Here is a 14,031-nt window from a genome sequence, read left to right on the forward strand (position 1 = left end):
GGCCAAGGTGTTAATTGGTTATTAGTCAGGTGGAGTGGAGAGCTTAAGGTCACGAGAGGTGTCCTTGAACATGGAAATGAAGAGTGGATAATCACCACATGTTATTGTTTGGCCTGATTTTTTATCTTTAATGGGTGATGCAGAGTCTTGATGAATATTTAGAGCCGTGACTGCTGGCCTCCAACCTGCTCATTATCTTCACAACTTTAAATAAAACGCTTCATTTTTACCCAAGACAGCAGTTATGGGAAGCCTTTTACTTCTTGTTTCAATACAAGTCTTGACCTTTCCATCTCTGCATCAAACAAGATACAAATTTTGTGCAAGAACTCATTTTCATGACCGGAAACTCACACTTAGAATCCCAGAAGACCACATCTAGACAGTGCATAAGAGAGTGTTCTAGGGACCATGATGAGAGAAGAGAAAGTTTTGTGTTAGGTTCCTGGTTTCTGAGGTCTTGAGATTTTCCTATTTTACATCATTTACGTTAAGACCATTTGAGCTTCCTCCTTATGTGTGTTAAAGATTCTTTCTCCCATCCTCCTATCTTGCCCTTCTTCAGGAAGGAATGACTTGAGGGAAAAGATGGTTCCCAGCCATTATTTTATTTCAGAAATATCTCAATTGCAAAGTCAGTAGTGGAATAATGAACAACCGTTTATGCTATGCAGCCCTATACCACTAGTTAATTTTTGTATACATATTTACTGCTCTTAGAGCCCTCTGTGTGCTGTATGTAAGTATGCATGTGCATAAACATGCTTTATCATATATAATTTAAAAGAAAAGAGGCATCATAATACAAACCTCATTATTGTTTTCCATAATTCACATTCCCTCAAGTCAAGGAAAGAACAACACATGAGTCTAGCCCTTAGCAATTTTATATGTTTCCATGTTTATTACTGGATACATAAGTAGTGATACATGCTGTCATGTATACAATTTAAATCAGGTTAGTAATCCATCCATCAAAGTCCACATTGAAAATTTCTTTTTGTTCTGGAGTGTTCCTTATATCTACCTGTTTATTTTCAAGATCCAATCAAGACTTTTGCCTTACATTTGCTTATATGGGATTTATTAGAGTGCTCTATAGGCTGTGGTCAGTCTAGTCCGACAATGGCTATCTCTCAAGGAAACGTGAAGAATCCACTTGTTCATTCCATGAGGCTGGATATAGGTTTTCATGCATATAAAACCTCAGCACCAGGGTAGATGAACTTACCAGCTAATGTGAGGGCAGGCAGGCAAAAAAAACAAAAAACAAACAAACAAAAAAACACACTAAAGCTTCCTTCTTCCACGTCCTTTTCTGTGGATCATCACCAAAAGGTGTGGCCCAGATTTGGAGTGGATCTTCTGACCCCAGATGATCCAGATTTAGGGTATGGCTTCTCATCTTAACCCAGCCAATTAAGGAAATCCTTCTCAGGTGTGCTCAGCTGCTTGGGTTCTGGTCAGCTCCAGCTATAGTCAAGTTGATGACCCAGGTTAGCCATCACGGTCCCTGAAGGCAAAGGCGTAAGTCAAAAACAATCCCACACCAGTTTAGAATTATGATTAATAGAATGGTTATTTATTTAAAGGGGAAAAAACTTACAGATCACCGTCACCCCTCTGTACAACCAGGAAGGGAGTCTAGTCGCCAGCTGAGCAGGAAGTGAAGAGGAGGGAGAGAAGGAAGTGGCCGCTTTTTTAAAGGGAGAGAGACCACGCCCCAATGGGCTGGTATCTCAGCGGCTATTGGCTGGAGGAGCGGAAGGACCTCCGGCAACAGGTCCCTTAGCTTTTTATTAAACATGGTTTTCCAGTTTTCTTTCATAAGATTGCCAGTTTTGAATTGGTATAGACCAGTTTTTTTTTAAGAAATTTGACTTATTTTATTTGTATGAGCATTTTGCATGCTTGTATGTTTGTGAACACATGTATGCAGTACCCCTGGAGGCCAGAAGAAGGGGTCATATTCTCTAGAACTGGTGTTGAAGATGATTGTGAGTCACCTTGTGGGTACTGGGAAACAAACTTAGATCCCTGAAAGAGCAGCCAGTGCTCTTAACTGCTGAGCTACCTCTCCAGTTCCCAGACCAGCTTTTCTCATGAATATTTGTGTTCCGGATTTCCCTTCTTCATCATGTTTTGACTTTAAGGTTTTCTGTTTTGTTTTTCTTCTTATCTGAAGATTGTAGAAATGGTGCTGCTGTGTTCTTCCCACATCAGGAGGAATGAATTTTAACTCTGTTCTTATGAGTAAACCTAATCATATTGGTATTGGCATGTATTTTTACTGTCAAAGTACCCCCTTTCCCTTTGTCATTCGAAATCAATTTTTTTTTAAATTTTGAGACTTTGTGGCTATCCTTAACACCCTTTGGTGTTCCTTATGTAATCCAGTTATTCTATTAGTGGTGGCATAATATGATTTTCTAATTCTAATGTTCTTTGTGAGTGTACAGCTTGGTTTTCTTATATAAAGAAGAGCTTTCATCTCTCCACCCCAATATTTCCTTAGGCATTAACGTAAATGTACAAATGGTGCTTCTCATATCTGAACTACTTTTGGATATTATTTTTTTGCTATCGCATTATGTAAAATGGCAACGCAACAATCAATTCTTTCTCCGTGTGGGGATATAAATATTTCCATGTTACCAGACTCTTTTCTAGAAAGAATTAGTTGGTAAAGGCCAACCATGTAACTGAAATTGTGTGCTAATGAGGACTGAAAAGGTCACGGGTATTTCTGCTCCACCCTCTCCACCACCCATTTTCTGCTTCAGAGTATATGTTGAGTCATACCTATGAGTCGGTGCAGCTCATATATGCCATGGCATCTAATGGTGTGAAGAGCATGTATTGACAAAACCAGAAATGAGTAAGAACGAGATAAGAAGATCCTATGTATTCATCACAGTGTTTGGGGGAACTCACTTGCATGCCAAATTATTATCAATATGCCTTTCAATAGATGAGCCGATGATTCAATATCAAATTAAAGTACTTCTGCATCTCCTTTAAAACAGCTTTCATAGTTACCACAGCCTAGGACTCTCAAATTAAGGAATCAAAGGATTCTAAAGAATTTTGGAGATCAATCTTCACGCTGCCATAGAACATTACTTTCGCCCTCCCTTTAGTACCACTTTAAGCATCCACTTAATATTAAAGTAATAGATAATCTTGAGCAATTTTCTTTAGCCTCTTTGGGCCTTTTCTTATCTGTAACATAAAGTTGAAACAGTTTATCTTAAGGTTACTTATCCCCAAGTTTGTTTGATTATATGCTATTACAAAGGCAGAAAGGAAACCAGATTACTGTCCTGATTTCAAAGCTTGACCATTATCAGCAAATTCTTACCTGATCTTCCGGGTAATGACTCTTGTAAGGAAGTTGTGGGGTACATAGACTATGGCCCTTTACATGAAAACAGACTGTTTCCTGAACAGAAGGAGCACACACTAAGAGTAAAACATGGGAAAACATTGTGTAGGAGCAGAAATAAATGATCCCTTGGGTCCCTACACACTAAGAGCAAAACGTGGGAAAACATTGTGTAGGAACAGAAATAAATGATCCCTTGGGTCCCTACACACTAAGAGCAAAACGTGGGAAAACATTGTGTAGGAACAGAAATAAATGATCCCTTGGGTCCCTACACTAGTTTCCTCAGCAACCCAAAGGCAAAACACAAGTATCTGTGTCTGAGGATGAAACTGTCATTTTCTTTGTGTTTTATTTGCCGCATGCAGGTTTGGTGTAGTTTTATAGGGGTGTTCTTTATCACTCATTTAATAACGCCTAAAAATTGGGCTAGTTTGGAAGAAGAGTCATTTATAGTCTTTACAAATGTGCTTGTTCTGCCTTTTATGTTCAGTGCTGGTGTCGACTTCTCTCTTATGTAAAATATTCCACTGGATGCCCTTGGTAGATTTAGAGGTTGCTCAGGGAACAGTCAGGAACTGCTTGTCCTATCCTGTCTGACCCTGACTAGGCAGTCTGTAATTTGAAATTCTTGTCTATAGACTGTTCAATTATATTTCATAAAATCTGGACCACAAAGTTTGGTTGTTGGCTGTTCATGTTGTTGCCTGTTCGCAGTGGCAGAGATATTGAAATGATTATCTGGATTTATGAATAGAACATCTTCCTAGTGAAAATAGCAAATAGAATAGTCAGGAAAAACAGGCTTTAAAATACATAGTTTGTTCACAGTGTTTTCTCTAAATGTGTCCTTTTCTCTTAATAAGAATTCTATCCACATATATGCATTCAGTATGTGTATGTTCTTGTCATTCTTCTGACCTCTGTTCGTGTATGCACACAACTGTATCAGCCCATCCATCTTATCTGACCTAGGATATTTATTTGCCATGACTAAATTAATTTCTGCTGCTTTTCCTCCCCCAAATATAGAGTTCCTGTTTGAGAAACAACTTGCTGTCAAGTCAGGGGCTACAGTTTTAGCAGGCATCCTTGCAAGCTCGTGTTCTGGAGCGTTTTACTTGTCAGTCTTTTATTCTGCCTATACACAGTATGTGAGTGAATACAGCATTTCTCTTCCAGGTATGAGCTGAACAGACCCATCACAGGTCCCTAATTTCTGTCTTACAGGAGATAGCTGCCTTCCAGCTAGCTCCCCTGTGGGGTTCTCAGGGAAGTCAGCTCTTCTCTTATTACTGATGAACCATATTGGCTTCTTAGTTCTGACAAGTGCATCATGGCTATCAACCTTGGTGCTCATGATGCTTAAGGCCATAATTATTGTAATTCTTGGTTGTGGGAGGCTGGCCTGTGTATCATGAGGTGCTTCAGCATCCTGGTTTCTGTTTACTGGATGCTGGTAGAGCCTCTTCCCACTCTCATGGAGTGACCAAAACAGTCGGGCTTACTCACCAGTGAAGAGTTGTCTCAAACTCTCGGTGTGAATTTTATATATTCTTAATGTCTTAAGCGAAGTCAATCTAAAGAAATCTACAAAATCTACAGATAGCCTTTTGTGTGAGTTATGTTACAGATAGTCTGGCAGAGAGACATTTGTTTGTTTGGTGTTTTAAGTAGCGGTTTCATGTAACCCAGACTGGCTCACTATATAGCCAAGATGACCTTGAACTGCAAATTGCACACTCTCTTGCGTCCCCCCCTTAAAGGCTGGGACTAAGGTTTGTGCCCAGCTAACATTTATACTAACCTATTTAAAAGGAAATTTTGGGCAGTTTGAGAGTGGACATATTTTGTTCTCTCCTGCATAGATTACCTTTGTAGTGTAAGTATTTTGTGCTTTGGGATCAAGAGGCCATTTTTTTTTTCTGTTGTTGGTTTCATTCTAAATTCATTCTGCTCTTACAAGTCTTCCATTTTAAAGTGTGACCACATTGGAAATTAATTCTTACCAGCAATTAAATCTGCAAATTCTTAGAGAAGGCCCTGAAGCAAAGTTCCTGCCCTTGAATAACTGTCATTTTAAGAAAGGAAGTTAATGGATGGATATTCAAGTCTTGATTCCCATTTGGTAGCTTTGTTACTGCAAGAGGAACTAGATACAAACTCTTATAGACTGTGTCCTCTTTATAGACTGTTTAGATTTGTTAAGCTTTGTCACGGTTTCCATAAGCCTCAGAGTAGAGATGCTAGTTGTCTTCCCTTACAAATAAGATCTGTGGGTTTTGATAGCTGAAAGTTGTAGCTTGCTGAGAAATCTCCCCATTGCATTTGCTCTTTAACCATAAAATGATGCTGTTATCGCGAGAGAAAAGCCAGTAGTCAGTGGGATCTGCTGCAACCAGTCAGTCCTTCGATAATTCAGCAAGTCATTACCTCCAAACTTGCCACTTAATATTCTTACATTTCTTATATTGGTAGTTAAACGCTTTGGTTAGAAACTCTAGATGTCAGGATTTTTTTTAACTGCTTTTTCACTTACTTGTATGAAAAGTGACACTTGCATAAAGTCACCCTCCAGTATGCTGTGACAAAATAACACTAATGACAACCAATCGTTTCTCTTAACTTTCATGCTTAAAATCTATTCTTTTTCTTTTCCGTTTATTTCTTTCTTTCATTTGAAGATAATATGGGGTCTCACATATTCCAGGTTGGTCTCCTGAAACTCAGCATGTGGCCAAGAATGACCTTGCCTTCTGGTTGCTCATCCTTCCTCCACCTCCCGAATGCTGGAAATGCAGATGTGTACCACTGCACCCATGCTATATGATGCTTTGGACAGAACCAAGGCTTTTTGTATATTACACAAGCCCTTTACCAACCAAGCTATATTCTCAAATTCCCACATTCTGCCCTGGGCAGTTCTGATAGATGAGGACAAAGAGATAAGGAAAATCAAGATGCTTCCAAACCCTTCTTACCACAGTGGAAGGAACCAGGGCACCTTTTTATGCATATGCAATGAATGAGGAAAAAAGGGGTATTGCCAAAAACAAAAGTAAAAACAAAATAACACCATCCATCAAAGAAAACCCAGGGCATAGATTACCTTTCGCATAGTTTACTTCAAAGCAGCATTTAAGGTTGAAGCTAAAGTCATCCTTGATATGGACAAAACAGACTGCCAGAGGCTTTATGTATGTAAGGAATCCATAAGAATCATCTCAATCCATTGAATGTTTTCATTTTTTTATTTAGAATGCCTCATCCATTTAGTACCCAGTCATGTGTCTCTGTCTCTGTCTCTGTCTCTCTCTGTGTCTCTGTCTCTCTCTCTGTGATCAAAATGCAATTTCAGTTTGGATTTTACTCTAGTTCGGTTAGATCTTTATAGAAGCTTGCCTGATTTTTAATTCCTTCTTCTTTGTTGCCAGACAAAAGCAGAGAAAATATACCATGGGGATACAGAGTAGTTTTGTTATAAAAATGAAAGATGGAAACAGAATAAGAGTGTGAACCCCCATATCTTATCTTCAGTGCTGTCAGCTGGCACTGGCGAGCAATTCTAAAAGAGGCAAAATGATGGCTCTTGTATCTTAAGAGCTGGGAAGAAAGTTGAAATTTCCAACCTTTAAGCACCAGAGAATCTCTAGTATTTTGAAAGCGCACAGTCTACTGCTTCCCTTGGTAATTCACACTAATGCTTTAACAACTTTCAGCACCAGGAAATTCTTCCGTGTGAGTTACAGCCTAAATTCTTCATGCTGCTTAAGCCTGTTTCTTCTTGTTCATTCCCCAGTGGAGGCATAGAACAGCTGGTCACAAGCCCCTATGCAAGAGCCATTCACATAATTGAAAACTGTTATTACATCGCCTTTCAGCCACTCTTTTTTGCTTGTTCTTTCCCGCTCTCCCTCTGTTCTCATGGCTAAATAATCCTATTTCCTTTAAGTAGTTCTTTGGTCTTTCAAACCCCGAAATTATTGTTGTACCTTTATGTCAAGTCTCCTCTAAGTTCTGGGTTAGTGGTGGCCCCTAGAATTAGACACTGTTTTGTTTTTAATTTAATATTTTCATTAATTTATTGACGGCTTCACACAATGTATTTTGATTATACTTACCCTCTCCCCCTACTTCCTAGATCCATCTGTCATCTCTCTACCAGCTTCGAACTTACTGTGCCTTTTTTGTAGCTTTAGCTGACCTTGAACTAATTGTATAGAACAAGTTGCCCTCTGCCTCCCAATTTTTGGAATGAAAGGCATGTATAGCCACATCCAGGCTCTTAAAGAAAAATAACCTGCCAGGTCCATTTTGTGTTGTCCTTGGATGTGGGGCCATCCACTGGATCATGGTCCCCCTATTAGGAAGTCAAACCCTTAAAGAAAACTGAGTGGCCAGCAACTGCTTTTTTAGTGGAAAATATTTTTTCATAAAATATATTCTGATAATAGTTCCCTTCCTTCAACTTTTCCTGATTCTCCCAACCCACCAAACTCCACCTTCTATCTCTCTTTAGAAAACAAACAGGCAATTAAGGAAAACAATAATATAAAAAAAGAGAAACACATACACACATAGACAGAGAAACAAAACCATAAAGACACAGAATCAGAAACCATATTATACAAGCAAAAGAGCAGTAAGACAAAACATGCCCAAACAAAGCATTGTGAGACAAAAAATGTATAAAAGTACTATTAAGTTGATTCATATTGTCCATTGCTGGACATGGCGCCTACCCTTAAGCGCGGTTTGTGTACCCAGTGAGACTTCATTGGAGAAAACTGATTTTTCCTTTGCACACAGTTGACAATTGAAGATACGTTTGGTTAGAGGTGGGGGCTTGTGTCCACTCACACTCTCAGAGCTGGGACCCCATCCGGCTTAGGTGTTTACAGGCCATGTGCATGATGCCCCAGTCTCTGTGAGTTCATGTGTGCCAGTCGTGTTGTGTTTACAAGACCCTGTTTCTTCCGTGTCTTCTATCTCTACTGACTCTTACAGTCTACCCGCTTTCTCCTTACAAAGTTACCTGAGCCCCGAGGGGAGAAATGTGATGGAGATATCTCATTTTGTCCCAAGGTCTCCCACTCTGAGTATATCCTCCAGTTGTGGGTATCTGTATTTGTTCTTCTCTGCCACAGGATGGAGCTTCTCTGATAAAGGCTGAACAAGATACTGATCTATGGGTATGGCAGAATGCCGTTAAAGGTTATTTTATTGCTTTATCCCTTTAGTAGAACAGTAGTGTTTGCTTTTCCCATAGGTACATGGCTTCTCTAAGTCTTAGGTTCTTGGTCACTCAGGCCGTTTCAGGCGTGGGTTTCACTTCATTGTCTGGGCCTTAAATCCAGTCAGATAGTGCCTCATTAATCCCACAAGCTTTGTACCACAATTTCACTCACACATCCTAGCTGCAGGTCATCATTGTAAATCTAAGGGTTCGTGTGTGTTTGTGTTTCCCTCTCCTCTGATAGTGTGCAGAGTACCTTCCAATACCACAAACATTGGTCAGTATACTTAAACTGTCTAGTAGACACCAATTTGATTTTTGTGGCAGTGTTGTCTTCAGTAATCGGACCTTACCAACAGTTTGTGAAGAGCAACCAAAATTCTTGCCAACAACTCGAGTTGTTTAGGGGTATCCATGGAACCTGTTTGACCAGCAGTTCTGCTAGATGTCACCCATTCCTCGAACTGGGTGTTTCACTTGATGGTAAAAGATGTTGAGTTTGGGACTTCACCTCCTCCATTATTTTCAGACTCCATTTAGATTCCATTCATGTATGTATATATTTTAAGAAGCTTCTACAGTAGTAGTTTTCAGTATGACCACCCAAATAGCCCTTGGTGTTAGTTATCCCTCTCCATATCCCCCCTTACTCTCTCTTCCCTCTCCCTGCCTGTTTAATCCTCCTACTCCATGAGACTATCTATTCTATTTTCCTTTCTTTGTAAGATCCTTCCATCTTCCCTACTCCCTTACTCTATAGCAAATCTCTACAGTTATATAGCTTATAGCAAACATATTACAGTCTTAAAAGCTAACATCCATACAGAAGAGATTACATTCAGTGCTTCTCTTTTTTTTGGTGTGGGTTATCTCTCTCTAGCCAATTATTTTAGCCTCATCTATTTACCTGTGAATTTCATAATTTTGTTTTTTAATAGCAGAGTAATATGTCATTGTGTTAATGTTCCCGTTACATTATCCATTCATCTGCTTATGGACATCTAGACTGATTCCCTTCTTTGGCTTTTATGAGTACAGCAGCAGTGACATAGATGAGCAAGTAACTCTCTGGCAGGATGTAGAGTCTTTTGAGTATATGCCCAAGAGTTGGATCTTGAAATAGATCTATTCTTGGTTTTCTGAGGGTCCACCATACTGACTTCCATAGCAGAAGCCAGCAACTTTCAATAATTCATTGGTTGGTTAGGGATGGGGACTAGAAGCCCCTTCCCTTCTGTGGACACTGTTTTTCCATGAAGGGATTGCACTATGGTGAGAGTAATGAGATCAATTCTTCTCATATGACCTTCAATATGATTAGTCTCTGATAGGCATGGAGTTTCCTTCTTTTATGCATTTATTTCTGTTTCTTCCCTTTTGTGTGCGTGTGTGATGCATGTATATATGTGTGAGCAGGTACATGTACTCCTTTCCATGCCCAGACCACAAGAGGATGTTGGGTATCCTGTTTTATCACTTTCTGCCATGTCCCCCCGAACCAGGGTCTCTCACTTAACCTGGAGATAAGTTGATGACCCTCAAGCCCCAGTGTTTCAGGCCCATGTGGCTGGAAATTTGAACTCTAGTTTTCATGCATATGCAACAAGGTCTCCCATCCACTGAATTATATCCCCAGCCCCTTCCCTTTTGTAGTCCTAGGGATGGAACTCAGGGCTTCATACATGTTAAGCATGTGCCCTACTACTGAGCCCTTGGCCCCTCCTGTATTTCTTTATGGCTTCTTGTGGCTGACTCATACTCAGATTGTTTTCTTGTTCTTTTTTGGGAATGAAAGGATATTTTACATTATAATTTGTACTTTGTATTAAGGACGAATTCTTACCCTGTGGCATGTCTCTTAATGCATCATTAGTCTATCTTTTAAAAATAAGTCAGATTAAATCTATACAGTCGGATTAAGCATCAGTAGATTCACACCATAAATAGTAGTGAATTAGTAATGCTTTTCAATTTACCACTTTTCTATAATGGTTTGTCTCCTGGCTAGAAAGGGTTATTTTTGCTAAAGTTGGTTTCTAGACCAGTGGAGCAAGAGATTATTATAGGACATATTGTAGCTGAGTACTTGGCAGTTCTTTTGACAAACCTCTCATTAAGTCTTTGTGTGATGGAGGAATGTGTGCAGCACAGACTAGATGATGCTTCTGGGGAGAACTCAACAACCAGAGAGGACAGAATCACAGGTTATGTTAAACATGTAGGCTCTCGCAGTATGTCTTAATGTTTGCCCTCGGTCTATTCAAGGCTTTCAGCACTAATCTTCCTCTCCTCCCCACCCCTTTTTGTGACATGGCCTCTCTACATAGCCCTAGTTGCCCTAGAAACCACTATGTAGACTCTGGCCTTGAATTCACAGAGCTTCGCCTACCTCTGCCTCTTAGGGCTGGGATTAAAGGCATGCGCCACCATGCTTGCCTTCCCCCAGTAACTTTTCAGTGTGAAGAGAGAGCACATATTTTGAAATATGAAAAGTCCTAAGTTGAGAATGGCTAATTTATTGTTGTCAGGATTCTTAAACCAATGAAATGGTTACAATGGACTCAAACCAATAGGAAATTTCTTGACAGATGTGAAAGGAAAGAAATCCCAATAAGACAAGTATAAAGTGAAAGCATTATGGGTAACCGAAGAGAACAGCTTTCCCCACAATGCTCAGCTGAGTGTTAATGTGTTGTGGCACTCACAGACCTTATCAACTAGAAGTGAATAACGTTATTGGGGTCACTGAATTATAAATGGGGAAAATTTGAGGTCAAACATAGTTTGGCTTGGTTTTTCACTGATGACCTTCATTTTTAACTGTTAAAGTATTAAGTATTTTAAAGTGTGAAATGTTTTAAGAGGTGGGTATAAGATACAATTACAGTGATTAATCCTTAATTAATTTAACCAACCTTGTTTTCATAAAAGATTTGATGTACTACTGGAAAACACGGACCTAGAGAGTTGACTTGTGCAGAAATTGTAGTTGAGATCAAATAAAGGTGATCCGTTACCCGGTACAGAATAATGGAGGTATCATTCGCAGTAGAACATATTTAGGGAATTCTTTTCTGACGGGTGTTGGCAAACTGAGACATGCCACACGAAGAAATAAAAGAAACAGGAATGAAAAGGAAGAGCCAAAGATGGAAGTTCTGATAACTATTGAAAGGACTGTGCAAAGATAGCATATATGAATCCTTGGAGTCTAAATTTCCAATCAGTTTAATGATACTGGGAATGATAACCTCAGAAAACAGGCTTCTTGCTATGTACCAAATACCGACATAGATACCTTTCAGTCTGATAACTCATATAATCTTAAAATAGCCCTGTGAAGCAGATAACGTTAAAAAGTTTCATTTCAAACCAGAGGAAGATTATGGCATAAAGCTAAAGATATTTTCCGCAGATCACATGGACAGTGAGTAGCCAAGTTTCGGTTTGGATTCTAGGGCTGTGAATAGAGAGCTTTTCTGTCCTTTGTGTGCTTGCTGTGATTTCAACTCAGTCACTGACTGGGGTCCCTTATACACCCTTTAGGGATGTCTGCCTTCTCACCTGGCTGGTACTTAGACAGCAGCCGTACAAACACACTGGCACCGGTGAAGAGAGTTTGGCTTCTGAATAACAGCTCCATGGTGCCAGTCCAAAAAGAATGAATTGATTTGCATGATCTCTTTCATCTTTACATTCAGTGATTCCTTTAAAAAAAATAATTGCACAGTTTGTCTGTGATGACTCTTACATAGAGAACAGGGATTGGCAGAGGTTTTTGGTCAATGGTTTGAATTGATACCATTTTGTAGTAAGGACATCTAAGGTTAAGTAGCTTGTTATTTTGGTGATAAGTTGTCCTTAGGAGTAAGGAAGGACTGTGGTACTTCTGGAGTGGTCAGTGCTGCAAGGTCAGGGAGGTCTCAGCCCTGTTGCCGTTTTATCTGTTTGATGTTTTATTAGCAAGGTCTGTGCTGAGGGGGCGGAGTGGGATGACACTTTGCATAGTGCTTGTATTCTACTAAGGGTCCCATGCCACAGATTCAGTTTAGATGGTCCAAGACCCTCACTTTCTTGGCAGACCAGATCTAAAATCATCTGTGGAGAAGGGGTTTTTATTCAGTAGTTCAAAGTATGTTCAGAAAGTATGTATGGAGTGTTACATAGGAAAAAAAACTTCCATAGCTAAGAATATAAGAAATCAAAGTGAGTGGAAATAGGGCAGATTTACAAAACAACAACAACAACAAAAAAAAAAACATAAGATAAAGCAAAAACTTGCAAAGCGAACTTGGACAAGACAAGCCAATAGGGGGCAAAGATCCTAAGAGCAGGCACAAGAATCAGAGACCCACTCATTTTCACATTCAGGAGTCCCAGGAAAGCATTACCTGGACATCATATGCAGAGGACCTGCTGCAGGCTTGTGCTGGTCCCGAGCATGCTGATTCAGCTAGGCAGGCTATTTTTAAATGATGTTTGTGCTGGTAGAAAAGTAAAAGATAGCAGCGAAAACTAGAGGCCCATATTTGACCCTGACAGAAAACGTCTTCTGGGAACTACATATAAGCTTTGTAACTGCCTTTAAAACTGACCAAGTAGAGCGCCTAGGTATTAAGAAATAGGATAAGCAGTGTTAAGTTCATAGTTCAATAGTACTGACCTCCCATTTTCAGGGTAATAAGTCTCGTTTCCAGCACTGCAAAGAAAATTCACAATAGTTCAAATGTTTAAAACTGAAATTGTAAAACTTTAGGGGCTGATGATGACTCCGCAGTTCTGAACAGTTGCTGTTCTTGCAGAGTATCTGGGTTCAGTTCCCAGCCCCCACATGGTGGCTAACAACCACCTGTAAATCCCGTTCCACTTCTCTTCTGAGAGTCTTCTACAGGCATACACATACCCCCAGGCATACAGACATACACATGAAATAGATAAGTATGTTCTAGAAAAATTACAACTTTATAGCAAACTGAATGTAGCTGAGGAAATGGATTTTTGCAGATACTAGGACAGAGAAAATGATTAGACATGGATGTTTACAAATAAAGGGTTATAAACGGGAGGATGCTACAGAAGGCTTGATTAGTACAATGGAGAATGTGGAAGTCTGACACTTGGGCAAGGAAAATAGAGAAGGAATTCAGAAGAAGTTATTTGGTGAAATCGTAACTGAGCAGATTCTAGAGCTGACTTAATATTCTAAGCCACATTTCAGGAACTCACTGAATTCTAAGCAATATAAATAAAACCACGGAGCAACTCAAGGCTAGAGAAGGACAGTGAATTTCATAGCAATAGCAATCGTCTCAGTAGTAGCGGCACAGAAATGGAGACAAAAGTAAACTAACATTTCATTATGCTAAGACGAAAAGAGGGCAAACATTCCCCAGAACCTTCCATATAGAAT

General features: G+C 39.6%; 1 protein-coding gene across 6 annotated transcripts in view; it reads left to right on the top strand.

Moving 5' to 3' along the window:
* Dmd (dystrophin) overlaps nt 1-14,031 on the top strand; it is a 1,456,297-nt gene that overhangs the window by 1,378,561 nt on the left and 63,705 nt on the right. The gene's annotated exons all lie outside the window — the stretch shown is intronic.

Source organism: Microtus ochrogaster, unplaced genomic scaffold (assembly GCF_000317375.1).
Source record: "Microtus ochrogaster isolate Prairie Vole_2 unplaced genomic scaffold, MicOch1.0 UNK58, whole genome shotgun sequence".
Classification (NCBI taxonomy): Eukaryota; Metazoa; Chordata; class Mammalia; order Rodentia; family Cricetidae; genus Microtus; species Microtus ochrogaster.